The sequence below is a fragment of the Polyergus mexicanus genome, unplaced genomic scaffold (assembly GCF_030449975.1).
Source record: "Polyergus mexicanus isolate NDT 795.1 unplaced genomic scaffold, iyPolMexi1.0 SCAF_25, whole genome shotgun sequence".
NCBI lineage: Eukaryota > Metazoa > Arthropoda > Insecta > Hymenoptera > Formicidae > Polyergus > Polyergus mexicanus.
Window position 1 is genome coordinate 4,206,900 of NW_027223345.1, and position 6,583 is coordinate 4,213,482.

A 6,583-nucleotide genomic window follows, 5' to 3' on the forward strand; every position below is an offset into this window, starting at 1 on the left:
TCATCAATGTAGAAAATAAGACCTTGCTCTCGTTGTGAAAGTAATGTCGGGCACCCTATTACGAGAAGCTTACGTCCTCTCACTTTCTGCGTGTATACACAATGAATTGTTGGCGAATTCCAACAAATGCAATTTAACGCCGTAAAACGCAAACCCCGTTAACACATAACGTTCGCACAACGAATATGTAACATTTTCACATCCTTATATCGAAGATGCAACTAAAAAATTTCTAGTTTTCGTGCCATCAAACTAAATACAATGCACTTTATTAAGCAATATATTTAACTTTTTTTTTATTTAATTAGATATTAAATTGTGATATATAAGCTAATGTTAGGTTACTTATACCGTTTCTACATATTCCTTTTCAAAGCAGCATTTTTATTATATAATTAATGAATTTATTACATAATTAATGTATGCACTTCATACATTATTATCTCTTACATCATTTGAGATACTTAATTTAACGATTCAATTTTATTTTTGTGATCTAGCGCACTTCTATCAATCTATCTATTAATAAATTTATAAAAAATATATCAACAAGATAATCTAAAAATATTCATATTTTTCTCAATAATAATTCTTAATTCAATCTTTTTTTTAAATAATTGCATTTTTTTAAATAATTGTTTTATATATATATTTAATTTTAATCCACACACACACACACACACACACATCTAATATTAAAATTATGTATGAAAAATGCTGTCTTGAAAAAAATATAATATAAATAATACGTGTGTATAAATCACCTTATTTTATATAAATCAATCATGTATTTTAATAATAGATTTAATTAAATAAAAAAAAATGGAATGTTTATATAACAGAGTTATCGTAGGCGTTAAAATGTCCTAAAAGCTTTGCGATTAATCAATCTTAGCTTACGCTATGAGTCACTGAGAACTGAGCTCTTGACATGTGGAGCAACCAGGATACAATAACGCGGGATACAGATCAGTCTCGACTTGCGTGAATCACGGCGGTCGGCATGCGAAAGAATGGGAATACTTGAGTACAATACAATACAATAATAAAGTTTAACTGACATGAAGTAGGATAAGATGTCCTAAAGAATAAAAATATGATTATAATTTAATTAACAAATATAAATGAATAGTAATACGATGAATTTACTTGATGCATGTCTTAAAAAAAAAAAAAAGAAAAAAAAACAATGCTTTTGTATAATTTACCAGATAAGGATGATATAAACAAACTATATATATACGCTGGAGCAAGATATTTATAATTTGTACGATTTAGTTTAGTCAGTCAAAATTCGCATATATATATATATATATATATTTTTTTTTTTTAACAATAAATTGAATATATTTAAGAATGAAAACTAGATCGAAATACGTAACAGCATACATGGATCACAAATATCTCGTTCGTCCTATCTAGTTCTCACTAATTCTCTATCTAATGTCTCGGCATGATCGATTATTCTGCTATTGTCTGCGTCATGTTTGGAATTTACTTGAGACAAATGGTCTATTTAGATTTTTATCGATCAATACGCGAAGATATAAACGTGTTCTATTTTCTTTTCTTCAGCCGGAAATGTGCGAGAGAAAGCTTCAATGAAGAATTGCGTGAAGTGTGAAAGCGTTCACGGTACGATTTAAAGGTATTGGTTGTGACATTCTCTCTCTCTCTCTCTCCTCCTCCTCCCCCCCCCCCCCCGCCCTCTCTCTGCAAGATTTCGTGAATGTACGAATTAAATAGTTGGATTAAATTGCGTACACGAAGTGTGTCCGGCCGACAAGAAAAAAAAAATTTCTTGATTCACTTCAATCTTGAGTGTCGTTAATTGATCAGATTCGAGCAAAATAAAATTCAATTTTAATTATAACAAATTCAATGTAAAATTAATATAATTATAAAATTTTTATATTAAATATTGTTCTGAAAAATTATTTTCGATATTTTGAAATGTAAAAAAAAAAAAAAAAAAAAAATTATATACATTTTATAACTGAGATATTGTGATAATCGAAGTATATTAAATCTATGAATAGTGTGCTATCTAAAAATTAGTATTTTTATTAATTTGAAAATATTCGCTGTTCGTTTTGTCTTCCTCCTTCTCCTCCTCCTCCCTATCTATTTATCTTTTCTCTTTCCGGTCTGAATTAGATTAATTCGCGTATCTACGATCTCCGCACAGCAATTCTATTCACCTAAATCTTAGGAGAAAGACGATTCCCTCGGCGGGATCGCACGTAAGTAACATCAAGATGCAAGATTGCTCAGAGCGCATACGACGACGGACGGAGCGAAAGTCGATCCTTGCATACGAGTCAGAATGTGGTTCTCGACGCAGCTCGATCAGGGTCGGTCAGCCGACATACCCGTCGATCAAAGAGACTCGGATTAGATTGCGTGAAATTAACGAGAATGGAAATGTGCCAATTTTTTATAACGTGAGAAAGAAAATTACTTCGAAATTACAAATATATTTGACAACTCATCGTTCGATTGGAAAATTCATCGTCGGATAATTCGTCGATACTTCGCTATTCGAGACATATTGCGAAATATATGTAGCGATTGATATGATAAGGGTCCGACTTTCTGACATCCTCCGTGATATAACGATGTATGATTAATTATGCTGCGTAATTAATCAGTTATGCAATACCCGGCTGTAATCTATCATCGGTATTATTATTTTAGGAAAATAAATATTTCACATGCTCTTCTCTCTGTGTGTTAGGTAATAAAATCATGATTTATATGCGCGTACTTCGATTGCAATCATACGATGAAAGTAATTCATATTTTCACATTTCCATGAAATCGATCTTCTCAACCCTATGTTGATAACATTCAATATTTTATGTAATTATAACAAAAAAAGTATATCCTTAATATATAATAAAATAAAATTTACAAATAAGATTCCATCAATATTTTTCAATTGATTGATTTTTGAGAGAAAAAGAATTGATATTGCAAGAAGGGTGATTAATATATTGCCGGCTATATAGCATCACGTGATTGTCTATCAGTACGCATATTTTCTGGTTACGTATTTCATAAACATTCGTGTTATATAAAATCGATTTCACGGACGAATCGTGGGAATAAAAGCTACTCAATAGCTTGCTCCAACTATTTAACCGCGCATTACGTATTGAGCGATATATTATGACAGTATCTGAACACTGTAAATTCATCTTTAAAAAGATGCTATAAGAAAGAAGGGTCACCGCAAAATTTTATACATCGTTTAATTATATACATTTTTTACACATTAAATAATTTCTCTTCCAAAAAGTCACGCAAGTTTTCTATTTATCGAGAGTAAATTAAATTAATAGAAGAATATACAGTATATAGAATATTTGTGCTAGTACTTTTATCTGACACTTTATTTCATGGATGTATAAGAACAGATCATAATAATCAAGCGACGCGATAGCGTTAATTAATTAAAATTATTAATTTTTCTACACATTTTTTATAATTAAATTTTACTTTTTAATTTTCCTAAAAAAAAAAAAACCTTTTTTTTTTTAGTTTTCTTAAGAATTTTAAGGAATTAAAAATACTTAAGGAATTAAATGACTATCTTAAGTTAAGATGGTCCTAATAAATAATTCTAACAACCTTACTTTTGCTGGCTAAGCCAGCGGGAATTCGGGCAATTATTGAAATTTTGGGGAGTGTGCCTTTGTCGCGCGCCCTACTCGCGCGTGCTTTACTCGCGTGCCCTACTCACGTGTCCTACTCACGCCCTAATAAAATGCCCCGGTAACATTTTTGATTACGTGCCATTGCACGTAGAAATGCGCAAACACATGTACTGCCCAATATGTGTATTCTTGCGCTTTTTGATCCTGGCCGTATTTATTATGGCTACATCTAGCCAGAGATTCGTAACTTCGATCTCTATCAAAGGCCAATGAAAGAGAGAAATTCCTCCCGTTGCCGACTAATTATTATATCCGATGCATGAACGTAATTTTCATTGCTCGTTGACGGTCGTTAGGACCGTTTGTTGTACGTTGTTTTAATACTAAACTTTACTTTAACTGATACAATTGATTTTTAATTAATGATGTCAAATCATTAATTAAAAATTGTGATTAATTAACATTTTTGTAATATATAATATTACTCTTATAATATAATTTATAATAAAATAGAATGAAGTAAACATTTACTTTTATATATTTTTCACTATACTTTTACTCTATACTATTATTATTCATTTATCTCTTTAAACATTATACATGATTCGATTGATCGATTATTTAAATTTATATCAGTCAAAACAAAGTTTTTTAATAGGCTACACTACATATAGATGGATGGACTAGAAAATATTAAAATAAAATCAACGTACGTTATAAGAGAATTAATTATTATATACAGAATAAGAAAATTAGTGATTCTTTATTAAATAAATAATTGATAGATAATTGATCACACAGAATAAAGAATGAATTGACAATGAATTGTTTTTCTATATTTTTTTATTTACGTTTTAGTTTGCTTCTGTAATATGCTTTAATGTAAAAAAATGTCAAAAGTTACGCGTGCGATCTAATTTATTTTAGTCCATCCATTTTAAGATAACGGATCCATCTATAATCTACAAGCTACGATCTACATCAACAATCTCTAGAAATCCGTTATCCTAAAATTAAATGAAAATTTCTCACTCACCGGCACTGATGCGCAACAGCGGAGTTGTTGGTCTTGAGGCTACGTTGTCTGTAACATACAAATATAAAACTCAAATTATAGCAGCATTTACAATATAATTAATATTTCATACGGAATATTTTATATTCGACGCATACAATGCTAATTGTAAGAAGCTCTTTATAGATCATAAAAAGATTTTTCTTCATATAGAAATTTTTATAGAATTTATGTAAGTCTTTCTTTTTAATTTTTTTTTCTTTAATTTATTCAAATAAAAAGATGTAATTAATGCGCGTACGCGGTTTTCAACAATTAATATACAAATAATAAATACTCACCCTAGGGTTGCTCCGCTGGCGCAGGATGCCTCTCCTAGGCCTCCTCCTCCTCTCAGGTTGTTAGGAGGTTGTTACATTGATCTGTAGCATAGAAATAAAAAATCCAGATTATAACAACGCTCAAAGTAATTAATATTTTTAAAAATTTATTGTACGCATTGAATTTTATATTCAATGCATATAATAATAATAAACAGATCGATTAATAAAATAATTTTATAAATTTTGAAAAAAAGAAAGAAACACTACTCATAACTCTAATAATTTTATATATATAAAAGTTATAATCTAAAAGTATAAAATTTTACAAGATTATAGCTTTCGTACAAAAATCTGTTTCTTTAATTTTCTATTGTTTAAATCATACAAATAAAGAATCAAATTACGCGATTAATTGCTTAATTTAAATTGCACCTATGCAATTAATAAGTAATTAATATACAAATAACAATTTACTTACCACAGGGTTGCTCCACCGATGCCCGATGCCTCTCCTAGGCCTCCTCCTCCTCTCAGGTTGATTTACACACGCGATATTTAAACCGGCACACCCACACTTTTATTAAAAGATTACTTCCGCACTTAGACGCGCGATACTTTAAACGATATTCCCGCATTTTCGAATTTCGGCACGATCGAATCTCGCTTCACGTGAGAATCACACTTCGAGTCGACAAGTGGGCAATTCACCGATTACTTCGAGCAAAGGGGGCGACAAAATCGAATTATTTTCCTTGATACTTGTCACGATCCCGTTTAGGAAAGGAATTTGACGAAGATTTGAACGTTTCGCACTGCTACTTTACTACGCGGATGTCGTCGTGTGAATGATAATACATAAGAAAGGAATTTAATGTCGACGGAGCGTCCCACCCCACTATAGTTCTTATACAAGTGTCGCTGTATGAGTAATAACAAAATTATGATACGTAAACAATAGCGCGCCAATGTTATTGAAAAGTCGTTGCCGAAATATTTTATGTACAATTATATTATATATATATATATATATATATATATATACGCGGGGAATATTAAAGTTTATAAAATATATTTTAAATTATGATTAATTATATTTATTAAACGGTTGATGTATCGCGAAGTCTTGTATTAATTACTCGATTTTGCGAATCGATTGTTTAATTGCTCGATCTTAATCCGAATCATATTTAGATGCTGTTAAATGTCAAACGATAAAGCGTCGAAAATATATTTAATTTTAAATTTTATTTTTTAAGAAATAATTATTTCTTATTGTGGTAATGTATTTAAAAGATAAGTAGATAATTATCTTATCAAATTATTTTCCGGTACTTGTCGCGATCGCGTTTAGGAAATGAATTTGACGGAGCGTCTAGCACAGCTACTTTACTGCGCGGATGTCGTCGTGTGAATGATAACACATAAGAAAGGAATTTGATGTCGACGGAGCGTCCCACCCCACTATAGTTCTTATTCAAGTGTCGCTGTATGAGTAATAACAAAATTATGATACGTAAACAATAGCGCGCCAATGTTTACGCCACCAAGGCTGAATTCCATGTTATTGAAAAGTCGTTGCCGAAATA

The 6,583-nt window shown here is 30.5% G+C and overlaps 1 protein-coding gene across 1 annotated transcript in view; it reads right to left on the reverse strand.

Annotated features, from left to right (window-relative positions):
• Tna (tonalli) overlaps nucleotides 1–5,934 on the reverse strand; it is a 138,811-nt gene extending 132,877 nt beyond the window's left edge. Inside the window, exons 1-3 of the mRNA XM_070313821.1 lie at nucleotides 5,476–5,934; nucleotides 5,016–5,096; nucleotides 4,696–4,743 (exon numbers count right to left, since the gene is read on the reverse strand). The gene's annotated coding sequence lies outside the window, so the exon portion shown is untranslated. The remainder of the gene's footprint in view (nucleotides 1–4,695; nucleotides 4,744–5,015; nucleotides 5,097–5,475) is intronic.
• Nucleotides 5,935–6,583: the final 649 nt, after the last annotated feature.